The sequence below is a fragment of the Cyanistes caeruleus genome, chromosome 12, assembly GCF_971803275.1.
Source record: "Cyanistes caeruleus chromosome 12, bCyaCae1.hap1.1, whole genome shotgun sequence".
NCBI classification, from domain to species: Eukaryota; Metazoa; Chordata; class Aves; order Passeriformes; family Paridae; genus Cyanistes; species Cyanistes caeruleus.
Window position 1 is genome coordinate 18648235 of NC_141712.1, and position 15848 is coordinate 18664082.

At 40.2% G+C, this 15848-nt stretch overlaps 1 long non-coding RNA gene across 2 annotated transcripts in view; it reads left to right on the forward strand.

Moving 5' to 3' along the window:
* The window catches only part of LOC111934435 (uncharacterized), a 59128-nt gene that overhangs the window by 1999 nt on the left and 41281 nt on the right, over window positions 1-15848 (forward strand). For both annotated transcript variants that reach the window (XR_015275472.1, XR_015275473.1), the window contains exons 2-6: window positions 12-125; window positions 527-700; window positions 9221-9336; window positions 13916-13981; window positions 14960-15063. This is a non-coding gene — a long non-coding RNA (uncharacterized LOC111934435). The remainder of the gene's footprint in view (window positions 1-11; window positions 126-526; window positions 701-9220; window positions 9337-13915; window positions 13982-14959; window positions 15064-15848) is intronic.

A 15848-nucleotide genomic window follows, 5' to 3' on the forward strand; every position in this document is an offset into this window, starting at 1 on the left:
AAATATTCTAGATTTCAATGTCGTTCCTCTGGAAACTGCTGGAGATGGCTTTGCCCACACGATGGCATCGCATGTTTAAGAAGTTCTCTGTGCAGCCCACACTGCGGGTTTCAACACGGCTCCAAGTGGGTTTAGATTCCTCCATTTATACACTGTGAGAAGTAAAGCCTTGTGTAATAAATTAGTTCTCCCCTTTCCTATTAACTCTGTGTAATGACCATGAGATCAAAACTCGGCTCTTGGTGGAAGTCCCTCCCTGGGCTACATGAACAGGTCCTGGGAAAAGTCTACGGTGTGTTTGGTTTCCATCAGTGTTAATCAACTTCCAATTGATGCCCAAGGAGAAAAGTGAAAGATGCAGAATTAGAAAAACAAAGGTTAACAAAAGTTAACCCAAGTTAATTTTTTCCTCCTTAATTTATTTTTAAAGCTTAGTGTTTCTGTGCACGTATTGCTTCACATGCAATTTGGTTTTTACATTTGTTTGTTTTATCAGTTGTGTTTCATATTTTATCTCTTTCTGTAGGAACTCTTTTCGGTCTGGAAATACAAGACTAGGGATTCCAGTCCTACTGACCTTGCACTGACAACCAGCCAGCTAATTCCGATTGACCAGTATCATCTTCACAAACAAATGATGGTTTCATGACCCTTTTTCTCCGACTACTGAGCTCAGAATCAGTCAAAAAGCTACTGAAAGGTACCTGGCCCGGCTTAGCTCAAATTTATCCTCTTTTGTACAATCCTTTGTGATCCTTTGCCCGTTTGTGACAGAGCTGACTGTGAACTGTGGGGTTTGCTTGCCCTGCCCGTCAATCTACCCCGAGCTTCCTTGCTGCTCCTGGGTGGCGTTTTGTGACTTACCTGTGACATTAGGCTGTAACCAGCTCTTAAAGCCACGAGATATTCACACTAAATCTCACAGATTATGCTCCTGCTGCGGGGGAATATCCAGGTCAGAGGCTAAACACCCTTTCAACGCTTTTTTTTGCACCCAGGGTGTAAAAAGTCAAGCTGGAGTCCTGGTGCATAAGAGCGGCAATTCGCGGCTCTCCTTAAATGAGTCCTCACTTCCCCATCTGTATTTTCAGCTACTCAGCAGAGCTAGTTAAGTGTCTTTGTTTCTGCCAGTAAGAAAGAAAGGATACACTAAATGCCTTTTAAGGACATTCATGAATATACTGGTGTATAAAAAAGAGGAAAAAACCACAAGTTTCTATAAACAATTGTGGGTAATTTTGTGAATTGGTATTAGACGTGTATTTCACTGCAGAGTAAAAAACCAAAACCATAAAACCCCGAACTATTTTATTTAAAATATTATATACCTTTGACTTTAATAAAATGGAGTAGATTTGGTTTTATTAGTTTGCCAAGACCACAGAAAATTTAGATGACCTTAGTTCCAGGTAATCCTCATTTCAGTTCAAGTCTCTCAGTTCAGGTTAGTCCCCTTCAGTTAAAATAAATTATTTCAAGATAACAAAATAGAATGTAAATGATGAGCTAAACAGCTGTGCATTTATATCAAACACATCTGTTTTACCTCAGTTATCTTTTAGTTTCTTTAAAATTATTTTTTCTCCTCTCTTGAGTTGGAACAGAGAAATTTTGCAGCTCATTAGTCTTGTATACATGTGTTAAAGTTGTTACCCTCTGGTGTCAGTGATTCAGAATCGTTCTGATTCACCTTTGATATGATTCATACCTCAAACTGAGTTCTCATTGAAGGCCAGCTGAGAAAGGGACCCTGCTGTGCCAAAGACTGTGCAGACAGAGACAGGATCTCTGTTCCAAAGAGCTTATAATTAGCTGCATTCACACATGCAATGAGCAGAACTCCAGCCCTCCCCGCCACAGGCATCTGAGAACTCCAAAAATGGTGATATCACAGCAGAGGCACTTTTCAGCACGATATTTTGGGGGTATATTCACCTCCTGGGAAAGGAAGATTGTAACTGTAGGTCAAAATAAGCCATGAGGTTTCAAGCCTCTTGCAGGCTGGAGTGTAGATAAGCACTGCTGTAAGTCACACGGAGGAAACGTGTCTGCTGCTTTTCACTTCCCAGTTATTACTCAGCATTTCAGTTATGCTGTATTGCAGAACTCTGGCCTTTGCAAAAGAGGTCATGTTCGAGTTAAAAGAGTTAAATTATAAAAGACCCTCATCCATGTTTTAGGGTCTAGTGAACACTAAAGTCATTTCACCTCTTTTAATGCCATTAGGCTCTGTGTTTCCTGTTTTGATGGAGACATGAAGTTTCACAAGCCATCTGCTTGTCAGTCACAGTGAAATCCTGCAATAATGTTATTTGATGAAGCTAGTTTTAGTCTCAGCCCACTGATCATCTGTAGGGTGACCTCAGCACAAAATTCCTTTGACTTTAAAAGGTATAGTCCAAACTACCCCTGATGCCCTTTGATATCTGTGTTGTTCAGCTCTGCCTGTAACTGGCTGCTGTAGGAGCTGTACCTTCACAGCTTCTCACCTGATTTGCCTTTTTTTTTGTGAAATTGCCATATAAGGGTAAAAAGAAAGTCTGATTCTCACCCGAACTGAGGCCTTAGGTAGTACAAAGGAAGTTCTCAGTTTTGCAAGTCTTTGTACTTCCCTTTACAAACCCCTCTGGCTGCTGGTAACCAACTTTTCTATAAAAGGAGAAAAGGTGCAGTGAACAGATGAATCTGATTATTTGGGCTGGAACCTAGGTGATGTTTAAGGTCACCCCCAAACCACTCTCTGATTCTGTGATTATGGGTAGAGATCAGAACAGTATTTAGAAAAAGTACTTAGGGGTGGGCTAAGATTCATATAAAACACAGCCAATTTAACAAGGAAAACAATCCTTAAGAAGAGAACCTTCTCCACCAAATATGCAACCTCTGATGCTGAGAAACCCTACACAGCCCCTATTGTTTATTTTCTGCTTAGCCCAGGCCTAGTTTGAATTCAGTTCCAGATTACTTACTGCATTATCCAACTCTTTTGTTTGCAAAGGTTTGTAATCTGTGTTTAGTGAAAACTGTAGAGGGGTACAGCAAGCCTGTAACTGAGTAAAGGAGTCAAATGGCAGAATTCTGTCTCTCACTGAATATCAAAGTCTTTGGATTTGCTTCTCTTTTTTTTTTTTTTGTTTGTTTGTTTGGTCGGATTAATTTTGTTTTTTTCATTTTTCATTTACATGCTGCTTTCGATGAAGGAATTTTAGAATTTGTTGAAGGTATTTTTTCCAATGAGGAAGTCTTCCATAGAAAATACATAACTTTAGCTGTTTCCATATATAGTACTGCAGGACGGAAAGCAGAGGATCCTTTTGCTCCAGATGGAAACAGACGGTCTCATTTCCTCAGAACACAGCCTAATTCCTTCTATTTCAATTGTAATGTGGGCAGCACTACACACAATGACACTGTGGCCCAGACTTTTTGTTCTGTTTGTGAGCATGGATCACTTCACAGGCTGTTATCACAGTTGTGTCCTTGGGGTCAGACTGTTTGGTCTGCCGACCCCAAACCCTGGAAGTGCCACCGCCATCAGAAACAATGAGGTGGAAACACAGTGAAAAACATCAAACAATTTTAGAGCACTGCATCTGGCAAACAAAAACATGTTTGAGTATGAGATGGGAAAGTTCTGGTAACATTCCTGAACTCATTTTCACCCTTGTTCACCTCTTTAACGCATACAGACTCTTTCTCCAAAGAGTGGAAGAAAACCCCTTGAAACATCTTAGATTTGTGAGGGAAGACTTATTCAGCAGAGCAGCTGCATTTCTTGGCAGTCTGCAGTATTGACACCCACCATGGAACAAGAAACCAGTGTTTTGTCCTCTGTTGTATGGAAAACCCTTAAGTTTTGAAAATAAATGATGGAAACATGATCATGGTTTGTGATGTCAAGAGCCATTGAGTAAATAAATAAATTCCTTGCAGTTTCAGGGGTTTGTGCAAGTGGCATTGCACTGCTTTGTTACATGCAGCTCCTTTTCCCACACAGCTTCTTCCCTTCCACCTAGGCTGGATTTGTTCTGTCCATTCTGTTTGTGCAGTACAGTTTATTTTCCACTGTAGCTCATCTTTTTGGCTGCTTCCCATATTTCTTTCCAGGTGTGGAGTGTGTGTTTCATACAAAGCCTTTGGTTTATCTTTCACTGTGTAACCCAGTGCCCACAATAGGATGGTTATTGCCCAAAGCAAAACCAGTGCAGGCTGTGGGAGCACCCAGTTGTTGTTGACTGCTCAGTGCTGGGATGTCTGCTCCAAGAGTATCCGGGAAAAGGTGAGACACCGGATTAAAGTGTGAGAGAGGAAGCTGTTCCTGCCTCATGCCTTTCCCAGGGGTGTATGTATATATATATATATACTCTATACAGTATCCAGTCACGTCCTTGTACACCCCAGCATTGCCAAATTAATCAGTTCCTGGTTGGTTTTTTTTCCCAAAACTTTGGGCTATAAAAGCCTGGTTCTGGAGCAGCCTCCTGTGTGATCCAGCATCTTCCTGTGCGATCCAGCTGTGCTGCCTGCTGGAGCCATGAGCTGAGGGAGGAAGTTAGGGCAGCAAACTGCTTCCATCTCAGTGTTTATTCCACATGTGGGTACTCCAGTACCTTCATCAAACATGTGTGGCAGATGTGTCCCCCACAGATGCTCTCCAGAACAGAACACTGCAGCTTTCTCTGTGTTTTCTGTTTTCAAGTTGTAGACTTTATCACAGGAGAGTGAAACCATCATTATCAACAAGCAGTCTAAAACTGCAAATCCAGCTCTTCTCCCCAGTACAAAGAGCTGTTAAAGGTCAGTCTGGCTCTTTACAGCTTGGGTCTAATTAGGCATTGCAAACAAGCCAGAGGATAACCTGTGCTTTTATACTGAGTAAGGTACCAGTGAGATCGAGATAGAAACAGTGAGCTGGGACAGCTTTTTTTTTTTTGCCTGTAAATCATCTGCTGATAGAGGTGACTCAGAGTATGTGTCCCCAGACAGGGCTCAAGTTGCAGTTTAAAGCAGCAATTTCCAGCACTAAACAGAAAATATGTCACAGGAGGTCAGAGTCCAAGCCAAGCTCTGCCTTTTCTGATGTGAGGGAGATTCAAGGTGGTGGGGAAAAGAAGGCGAAGTGGTGAAATGCTTTGTGTGAATAATTGGGATTGAAAAATGAAAAAAACCCTTTTTTTTCCCAAGGTGTGTCCCTGTCTTCCTCTATGGCCTCAGGCAAGTTTGTTGTTCACTGGTACACCTCTCCACACAAATACTGGAAGAGTACATGGTGTAATGGCCCTGATTTTATTGCAGTGCTGTAGCAACATGCTTTCTAACAACAGAGAGAGGAAAAGTAACAGCATTGTTTCTACAAGCACCCCTGAGGCCACTTTTTATTCCCATCCTGCAGAAAGAATTTCCCTCCCTTATGTACCTCCTCTCAGAGGCCATGCCAAGCTGTGGAGCTGCACAGACTGAAACTGGTCCCAGTGGCTTGAGGTGCATCAAAAACTCCCCTCACACTCAAAAGCAGCCACAAATCTGGCAGAGTGTGAGGCCACCACCAAAAGTGGGTGTCACACGATACCTTCTGCCACTAAGGAAGAGCAGGCTGTTTCTATGGCTACTACTGCCTTTCTCTCAAATGTATGAACCACTGGTGCTGATGAGATCATATTGTATTATAGAAAAAAAAAACAAATTACTCACTAACTGCCTTACACCGCAGCATTTGTTGAGCTAGTAAATATCTGACTTCCTATGATAAAGACATTTTCCACTTAACGTATTTTTATAAAAGGGTAGGATTTTCCTCATCTCTGATTTATAAATGTATCCATTTTGCCCTCGAAATTCCTTGTTCTGGTTTCCATGACAACAGGTCTGATTTTTGAGACTATTTCTTCCCCTTGCTTCATCTTGGGTGGGGAAGAGTTGCTGTCCCCTTCCATTCGTGGTGCAGTGGGCAAACAAAATGGTTGTCTTGGAGGAAAATCTGCAGACTTGAAACCAGAAACTTCAGCCAGTTTTTTAAAATCTGAGTGAGAAATGCATGAGAAGAATGGCACTGCTAACCTAGCACATGTTTGAGTCAGATTTTTTGTGCATGTAAAGTCAAGTGCATATGTAATTCCAGGGAATTTTAGTCACATATCACTGAGTCATGTGCTTAACAAACTGCTCTGGTATCCCTGAATAGCTCTGTGTTGGCACACAACAAAATAACCAGACAAAGAGGATCCAGCCAGTCTGGTCATATTGTCACTTTACAGATTAATTAGCACTGAATGCACTTCATTATTTGAAATACACTCTCACCAGCTCTATTTTTTCCCTCAAGACATCCTGTTTTCAGTACTGAACTGCTAGGACTGTTTCACAGATCATTCATGGGTAAGGCATATTCCTTCAATGTGGAACAGTGCGTTTGAGACCACGGGTAGTAAAGGCGCCATAAATAATCCACAGCTGCTCTGCGAGGAGCTTTCCAATGGAATTTGCACTTTTAACGTTGTCAGGAAAAATGAAGATAGACAGCTGCTGGTACTCCATGGCTGAAGTGGTTTAGTAATTGCTCTTCTAAAATGATAAAAAGGCTTATTTTGCAAACTCCTCAGAAAATCCCTGAAGAGGTCTTAGTTCCTTTTCCCTGAAGAAAAGAAGCACAATGTACCTGCATCCTTTTGGGTAATAGGTACTTTCAAACGTGCTGTCCACTCAGGTTTCAGATTAAACTTCTCTCTTTTACTTGCTGCAGAGTTTTCTTAATTTATGTGGATAAAAGGCATTACTAGCACAGTGTTTAAGATATCATTGTATTATGGCATTATAATCTCATTTGATTGATAAATCATCTACCCATTCTTTAAACAAGTATGGCATTGCTCCCAGTGTCTAATCCAAATGCTGGAGATTCCAGCCCATCTTTTGAATCAGAAATCCAAGAGTAGGTCAGGTATTCTCCATTAAGAGAGGAGTATCTCATTTAGGATGTTTTACCCACTCTATTGTAACCTGTCTGTAATTTACGTTAGAGGCTACTCTGTGACTCTGCTGTCCCCACTGTGCAGTCCCTGACACATCTCAGGGTAAAGTGAGACTATTGCTGAAAGCCAAGAGCAGTTAAGAGTGAATCAATACCAGGCAGAACACAAAAGTGATTCAGTGATTGCCTTAAATAACCACGCACAGGTTTTGCCTTCTGTCATGACTAAAACATGCTGCCCGTGCTTCAAAACAGCGAATCCCTTGGGGACAATGAAGTCACAGCAGCACCATTTCAGCTGTGCAGCCAGCTACAGACAATATAAACACCCTCCTTCTCTGTGCCCCACTGTGACATGCAAGGGATTAAAATCTGAGTCATCTGCTGAAAAGATACTGATCCTGAGGCTGTGGGATGGCTCTTCAGAAAGGTCTTGCATTCTGTAAATATTAATTATGAGGGATGAAGAAAGCCGACACGATTGAAAACAATGGAAGCTATGCAATTCCATTTGCTCTTTAAACTTTTCAGACATCAACATTTCCATCTCTAAATTGCTGTCACACTTATAACGCTTCAGTGGTTTTATAACCCATTGGAAAATTAATTTGTACCTTTCTGGGTTTTTCCATTTCTTGTGGCACAACTTCATGTCATACTTCACCCCACAAAAGCATTGTGTTGAAATCCTAAATTTTGTTTGTAGCACTGTCTGAATGGTCCTGCAAATAATTAATTGATTCCTGCTTTTCATATAGCCCAGAGCAAGTTTAGAGGAAACAAATGTAACATGAGTTAGTCATCCTTAAATAATCTCAAAGCAGGGAGCCCTACATTCACAGCAGGCTGGTAATAAACTGTGCAGTGCTATCTCCAGTGAAACTTGTCTCACAACTTCAAATAAATTGATGAGCTGTCATTTAATTTTTTCTTTGCATTTTCTCAATGGGTGAATTTACTGTCTTCTTGCTGAAGTATCAATTATTCTTGTAGAATTGAATAGTACTGTTTTAGGATTATGCTTGTAGAGGCTAAGGTGGTTTGAGACATGATAAAAACTAATAAGATACCAACTCTGTTAAGACACCTGTGATAGGTACTTTTTTTTGTACTAGGGATAAATATTATGTTACAGGAACAGCAAAGAATGGTATTAAAAAGAATCAGCAGACCTCATCTAACCATTTAATATTTTACTTTTGCCAGCTTCTGCTGTCGACCATCTGCAGCTGCTGTCGGTCAGGCATTGATCTGGCCTCTGAGGGACAGAAATCCATTCTGTCCCCCGCCTGATCATTCAAGGCTTTTTATCCTGGCATTTAAATTGGATTTTTTTCAATTTCATTTAAATCCACTGTATCAACACTTAATGAACAAAAGCCCTCCCACTCTGCTCTGTGGCATCCCATTGTATACCAGCTTTTTATTCTTTTGTGCATGCTATACATATTCATTTCCTTCATCTTTCATGCTAATGTACATTTCCCTTTCCCATTCTTTTTCTCTTCTTGATTATCATTAAACAGCTGGATGATACTTAAATGTCAGAAAAGCCCTGAGAAATGCCACATACTGGAGAAAAAATAGTTTATGCTTAAAAAGCCCTGAACATGGGAATATCTGCTTTTCAGGCAGAGGGACTGTTCTGGCCAGCTCTGAAAAAAATAAAAAAAAAAAGATCTCTTGAGAGAAATAGATTTATGTTGCTGGTGGTCTTTTGATTTTGAACTTTGATACTGAAATTGGAGGTTCAGAAATTAATCCTGTCTTCTCTCTAGTTCATCTCTGCCCCGACATGATAATGGGTCACTTGGAACAATCAGCTGGCTCCATTAATTATTAATCCTAACACATGGCAAAAGCAATCTGGAGATTCACTGGATGTGCGGGGGTCTGTTGATGGAAATGTAAAGGGGGCAATTACCAGTCTGAAAATAAATGAGAGTGGCAAGCTCCAAAGAGAAGGGGAACAATCAGGAGGCTTAGGTATAGCTGGAAGAATTAAAAAATATTTTATTTTACAGTGAGATTTATATCTTAAATTACATTAAAGTGAAAATTCCTACAGCAGGGCATGTAGTTCACATGAGGATTGGGTTACTTGGTTGAGCTCTGGTCTGTGCAAATAAGCATTTATAAACGTTCACAAGAATTTTGATACTTGCTGAGTGCCTAGGAAAAGCAGTGAGCTGTCCACTTTTAGGAACTGATACTCAGTCGAGCAAGAATACAACTCTCATCTGTGCATTGTAGGGACTTCTTGGACATTTCTGCTGAGGGGAGCAAGCAGAAGTCTGGAGACGTGGAGTAAGAGCTGCTACATACCATGAAGGCTGTTTGGAGGTGACCTTTTACCTACACTGACCGAGGTAGTCCAGAGAATAACAATAGTTATTGCCACTGTGGAAAGGGAAATGTGTGAATTTGCCCCAAAGTGTGATAAAATGAGAGAGTTTTTCTCCTGTGGCCTCTCCCTCTGTTTGCAGCACCAGAACAGGAGCTCATGTTCTTCTGATTTCAAAAGGGCTGGAAGAGTCAAGGGCAGAAGGAACTCTCTGTACCTTTCCTTTCTGTCAATAATACATTGATGAGGTTTGTGCAGAACATCATCTTTATTTGAATGATAAGTTTTGGTGAGTTCCAAACTGCTCTGTGATGCATTGCTGAGGTCTGCTGCTCTCCTCTGGGTATTGTCTGGATTCAGCTCCCAGGTGAGCTCTCCCACAGGCCCCCGTGGCAGCAGATCCATCTGTGACAGCTCCACGTACCTCATCCCAAGTTTTTCCTGCATTATCCAGTTCCAGTGGCAGGGGAAGGCAAGGTTTGAAAGGTTAACAATCACCCCTCTCACCCCCAAATTGCTGAGGAGGGCTGGCAACCCACAAAAGGCTTTCTCCTGCTCAGGCTGCCTCAGCTCATGCAGTGCCACAGATTAACGGAGCTCCAGACTGTCTGATGGAGTTTTTCCCACAGAGCAAAATATTAACTCAGTCAATTGATTGCATTTTCATTTCTTGAGGGAGGTGCAGCCCACACATCCATTGTGTCTGAGCACAGGCAGTCTGTTGAAGCAATACTCTGTTATCTCACACGTGCTTTGTGCTGCACCTCCAGCCCTTGCCTCTGCTGTAAAAGGAAATGGAAATTCTTGCTCACAAGACCTATCGGACAAAGAAATAAATTCTTGTAAAGCCAGTGTCCCAAACTTAGGAAATTACAGTATCTGCTGCAGCAAAATGCTGTGATAAATCCCCATCCATCTGGAATGTTTCCATAATCCACTACAGATTGCCAATTAATTGCATACTTAGTTCAATGTAATAAGGACAGATAATAGGCTGTATTAGTGTAAGTCCCTCAGGGGCAGTGGAAATACATCACAATATTCCTAAATAGCGTATTTTTATTAAACCAACGCCTGCAAGCTTCTGTCTGGTGCTAGAAACCTATTGTGTGGGGAGCTGTACATGTAATGAAAGGCCAGATTTACAGCACACACTCCTATTAAGTGAAGCACTTAATTGCTTACTTCAAGTACCAGTTCAAATAAACTGATCTCATCTATTTTCTAATTAAATGTGGGAAATTATAGTGTGGTTGGTTGGGACACAAGGTTTTTAAATCCTCTTCTAGAGCAGGAGGAACTGTAAATAGTCTCTTATGCTATTAAGATTAAAATGAGACTGAAATCACAGAAAGATCCTTTGAACAATGGTGTGTGAAATATTTAGGATTTTACACACAAAAATAAATCAATCTCTTTTTTATTTTTATTTTGTTTTGTGTCCAGTTTGGATTTAGACTAAAATTCCTATTAATTAAACCAATTACATAATAGGCAGGCATAGCTTTTATATAAATGCATATAATTCATTTTATTTGGATGAACTGAGTTGTTCTGTGCTCCACTGAACATAATGTTCATGATGACCTTTTCCTGCTTACAGGAGTTTTAATATTTTACAGCAGTGTTTGTGGGAAGCAACTTGGTAAACAGCAATTGTTCTCCAGAGGATAAAAAATGGGAAAAATGATTTGGAAATTGAGTCAGATTGTCACAGGATTATTAGGGTTTAAGTAAATTATGCATCCTTATTTTGTTTATTGCTACACTTAGTTAATCTTGCATGTCTGTAACAACCACTAAGAGAGTTGGTGTACTTTTTCAATTTAAAATTTTCTGAACATTTTGTGTTGTATAACTGCAACATTTTAGTAGCCAAAGTCCTACTGCTGGGTGTAGCTCTGTCCCTCCATGTGAAAATCACTGCTGTAGAACCAGAGATGGATACAGAGTGTTCATTTTAACTGGAATTACCTCAGGAAAGTCCTGGATTGCTCTGGAATGACTGGGAGGGCTCCCACTGAAATGCCTGTGAGTGTTACCTGTACCAAAACCTTCCTGATGGTTTTAGTGTGGATCTTTAACACATTCTCCTGTGTGTGTGTTTTAGAAAGGAGAAAGCTGAGCACTTTTAGAACTGTTTGCTGCTATCAAGAACCATTTTGTCTTTGCTGGTTCCTTCTCCTGAGGTTGTCACATAACTGATGAAGCAAAAATTCGCTCATCAACCCCTGCTTGAAAGAAGAGGCAGAATGAAGCTGAGCCTCTCTGCCTCCTCATGTATTATACATGTGAAAGTCCTGATAATTTCATTGGATTTCACACTCTAAAAATAGTGTGGGGACCCATGACCCACGGGCTCTGGATCTTCCTCATAGCAGACACACACATGAATTAATCACTCATCTCCACCATCACTTTTGTGCCATAGATTCAGTTTAGCCTAATTCCCAGGAGTGCCAGGCACTGCATTTGCTGTTTCCAGCAGGGAATATGTTATTTATTACCCCTGGAAACATGAGGCACTCATGTCCACAGGGAGGGTCAGCTTCCATTTAGCCTCCCCCAAGCCCATGTGCAACAGACATTAGGATTTTAGAATAATTTAGCTTTGTTATGCTTCTAGGGAGAAATTACTTCAGTAGATTACAACTAGATGGATGTTTTCCTCTCTCTTCAATGCAAGGTTTGAGGGTTTTTTGCTGTTCACAGATGGGTTTTATACTATCAAACTAGAGAATCTTATTCCTGTAATCTAATCAAAGATTAGAGATATGGAGAACAGTGTAACCAAATAGAAATCTGCCACTGTTTCTTTTCAGTCCTGATAAGACTCTTTCCTTTTAGCTGAAATACATCTGGGAAGCATCTGCATCTGCGTCACTTGCCTGCCTCGACAAAAGCTTGAGAAAATACTGATTAGAGCCATTTGATCTGGGTTGGAATTAAAATGCCTATAGAAACTCCCTCCCACAGTGCAAGATAGAACTATTAGTAACATCCAGCAGATCTCAGGAAGCTTCTTACACCTTCAAATACAAGGGGAAGGCTTCCTGAATCTAAAATCTGAATTTTGCGACAGAATTCCACCACAATTTCTCTGTGCTAGAAGTAACTTGTTCTTAGTTAGCATTTTATTTTTTAATTAACAAAAACTTTTCTGTTTTGCTGCCCCAACTGAGCAATAATAAGAGCTGACAAACCTTTTGTGTGTGTGTGGAGATCTACTCTGTATTTAACAAACAGCTTTGCAAACACACTCCTGTAAATCTAAATCAAAACCCATTCAGGACGTTTCATCTGAAGTGGTTTTATCTTACTGTAATTACCAAGTCATGTGAGGAGTAGCGAAACAATTGTCTGCACGACAATGGAGATGAAATAAAGATAGCCTCTAATTAATTCCATCTAGGTTATAATTAATTTTGACTGAGTTGCTCAGGACAATAAGCTGAAGTCTCACAAGCTGCTCTAAAAGGGGGCTGATCACCAGCTGCTGCTCTTTGATTTTCAGAGCAGATGGGGCAATTTCCAGCTATTGCTTAAAAAGAAAGATGAAGAGGAGGGTGGGCAGTGATGGATTTGCTTTGAACAGGACTTGGGGTGAGACTGTTGAAGGAAATGCTCTGTCTAAAAAATAGACTCTGATAAGGTCTTTTTAAGATTTTAGAGATGTTTGAGTTTAATTTATCCTTAATTTTGTAAAGGACACTCTTTATTAGCAAAAAGTATGATCAGTGCTGGGCTGCCATGTCAGTAAATATTTCATTATATGCTATGTGTTAAATAGCATGTAAGCATATTAATTAAACATATTAATTAAGCATATCAAGTAGCATAAAATGTCCTGGGTCACAGTGTTGGTAAAGGTGATGAAGAATGCAAATATGAACGTTTCCAGTCCTTGCTATGTTGTAGAAACAAAAGATGCAAAGTATCTGTTTAGATCGTTACTCTAATTCTGTCTGTCAACTGAGAATTGTTCTCTGCCTCATTGTACAAGAAGCTTTGATAAATAGCACATTAAAATTAATTTGAGAAATTCTGCCACTTCCTTTGTTTGCTGGTAAACTGCAAAATTCTCAGATGGATTTGTTGTTGGAAATTATTCATAATATCTGGAATAAATCCTGGTTTGCTGGTAGACTGTACTCATTAGAAGCAATGGATGTATAAATTATCAGCATGGCAGTTTCTCAAACACCACAGTATTTAGGGTTTCTGACTGGAGAGCATCTAGAACTCCCTAATACCTGCCATGGGCTCAGCTTCAAATGCAAAAGATGAAAATAAAGGTTGGAAACCAACATTGTGTGACTATCTCTAGTAAAACACTTGTGTAAAAAGAGAGCAGATGTGTGACAGCTTCAGAGCTAAATTTTTCAAAGCTAAGAAGTGCCACCTGTAATTTCTAGGGGGGAGGAAAAAGCTAAAATAATTTTCACATTATGCATTTCAACAGCAATAAATAGGAAGCTTGGGGATTTAAATGTTAAATAATGGCATATCAATGTTTTCTATGAATTTCATGGTCACTCTGTATTTTCCTGTGCTAAATCTTCTGCTTGCTATCATTTTATTTTGCTGCATTTTCATTGCTGTAGAGTGCACACCATCCTACTAATTCCTAAAGACCAGTGCCATGTGCTTTTCCAGGTGAAAACCCCACAGTAAGTGGTGTTAAATTCTTATATGAAGTTTCCATTCATATGTGAGAAAATAAATTAGATGAGCAATCTCTGTCTTACCCTGAGGTTTGAAACTGGTACAAAATGCTTTCACAGTAATCATTTTACTGTGAATATGTGGCTCCAGTCCAAACCAGTTCTTGTTTCCTGTTTAGTCTGAGGGACAGAAGTCACAGCTCTGTTTTTGGGAAGCCACTGGTGGGGTGTGTGGAAACACTGCCTGTGTTATCTGTTTGTGTTCCCTTGAATGTGATGGTTCTTGAGTATATTTTATGCTTTTTTGGGGTTTTTTTTGTCCCTTCATTCTCTTGTTTTCCCTGCAGGTAATTTTCTGAACCCTATAAATTCATTGTAATGTTTTAATCTGCTTTTTCCATAATAGAAACCACAGAGTTTCACCTAATAATTATTGTATTGAGCCAAATAATCATGTTCCAATTGTGAATTCTCTTTTTTTGCCCTTTAACACAGGTGCCCTTAAACTCCTTGGTTTTCCCAAGTGTATTTTATTAATTTTAGGCATGTGGAAGTACAGCTTGACAATGGCTCTGTGGCTTCACTTGCTCAGTATTAATGCTGATTTCTTAGGGAAGATCCATGGCCCATCTCCTCTAGAAAGCTGTTACAATCCAAACTAATCTATTTCCATGTTTTGAACTAAATTAAGACTGCAAATTTTTTTCCCCATTCCAGTTTTGTCTTCTTAGCAGAACTGTGCTTCCCTTGCTTGCAGTTTTAGGCCCTGTAAATCATTGTAGGGCAGCTTTCCTGCTCTCTTGTAATTCCCAGTCTACCTGAACAGCAGGAACATTTTGTCTCCTGAGACTCCAATGTGCTGAAGCAGTGGAGTCATGGTTTCAGCCTAATAGCTGTCCCCATTAGAGTGGGCAAACAATTCAGCTTTTTGTTTAAAATGAGAACTTCTTAAGTGACTCACACCTTTGTTCCATTGCTTCAAAGGATTGCTCCATGCTGGCAAAACCTCCCATGGAAATTTCAAGAGAAAATTCAAGGAAGATCTGTAGTTCTCAGAGTTTTGCGTTGCTTGCTTCTGGCTTACTCAGGTACGTTGTTCTATCAGCCCTAATTCCTTTTTATCTGTTCTTGGGCAGCACGACAGGAGGAGAAATCCCTGTACTGAGAAATGCCCATGACTCATTACTGAACAGGCAAAAACCTTTCCAAGGTTTCCAAAATATTTCCTTGATAAACTCTTTAGCATGAAAAACAGGGATTAAAAAAAAACCCACATGGAACACTGAAATGCCTCCCTGGCAGTCCTCAGTGCTGATACACAGCTTGTGCATCAGTTTGGGATATAAAACTGCAGTTCAAGGGCTTCATGGAGATATGTTAATGTTCTAAACTTTGTTGAGAAAGAGCAGCTGCATGTGTTTGTGCTGGCCCAAGGCAGGTGAGGATTTTCTACCTGAACCTTCTGAGGGTACAACAGCTTTCCACAGCCACCTATCATCAGTATTGGTACCTAATTCTGCCTAAGGGGTGTGATTTCTGTAGTGATTTTATGACTTTAATTGTTTATTCTGTAGTAATGTTGGATTGATGTATTCTTCCCTTCTAGTTTCTTCCTCCAGTTTCACTTTTTCCTGGTTTTGTCTTGCCCTCAGTTTTGTCAAAGGAATTTGTTATATAGCAAAGTGGATCAGGGAACTGATCAGCTTAAAAATCACCTGATATTTAAAGCCAGATCAGGCTCCTGACAGGTTCACATCATGGCCTCCTGGGTACCTTTGAGGAACAAAAGGGTGACACTACCCTGAGCTGGTGCTATGAAGTCTTTAACAATGTAAATCCATCCTGAGGGTTGTGTTGTGCTGTTGGCTGGGCT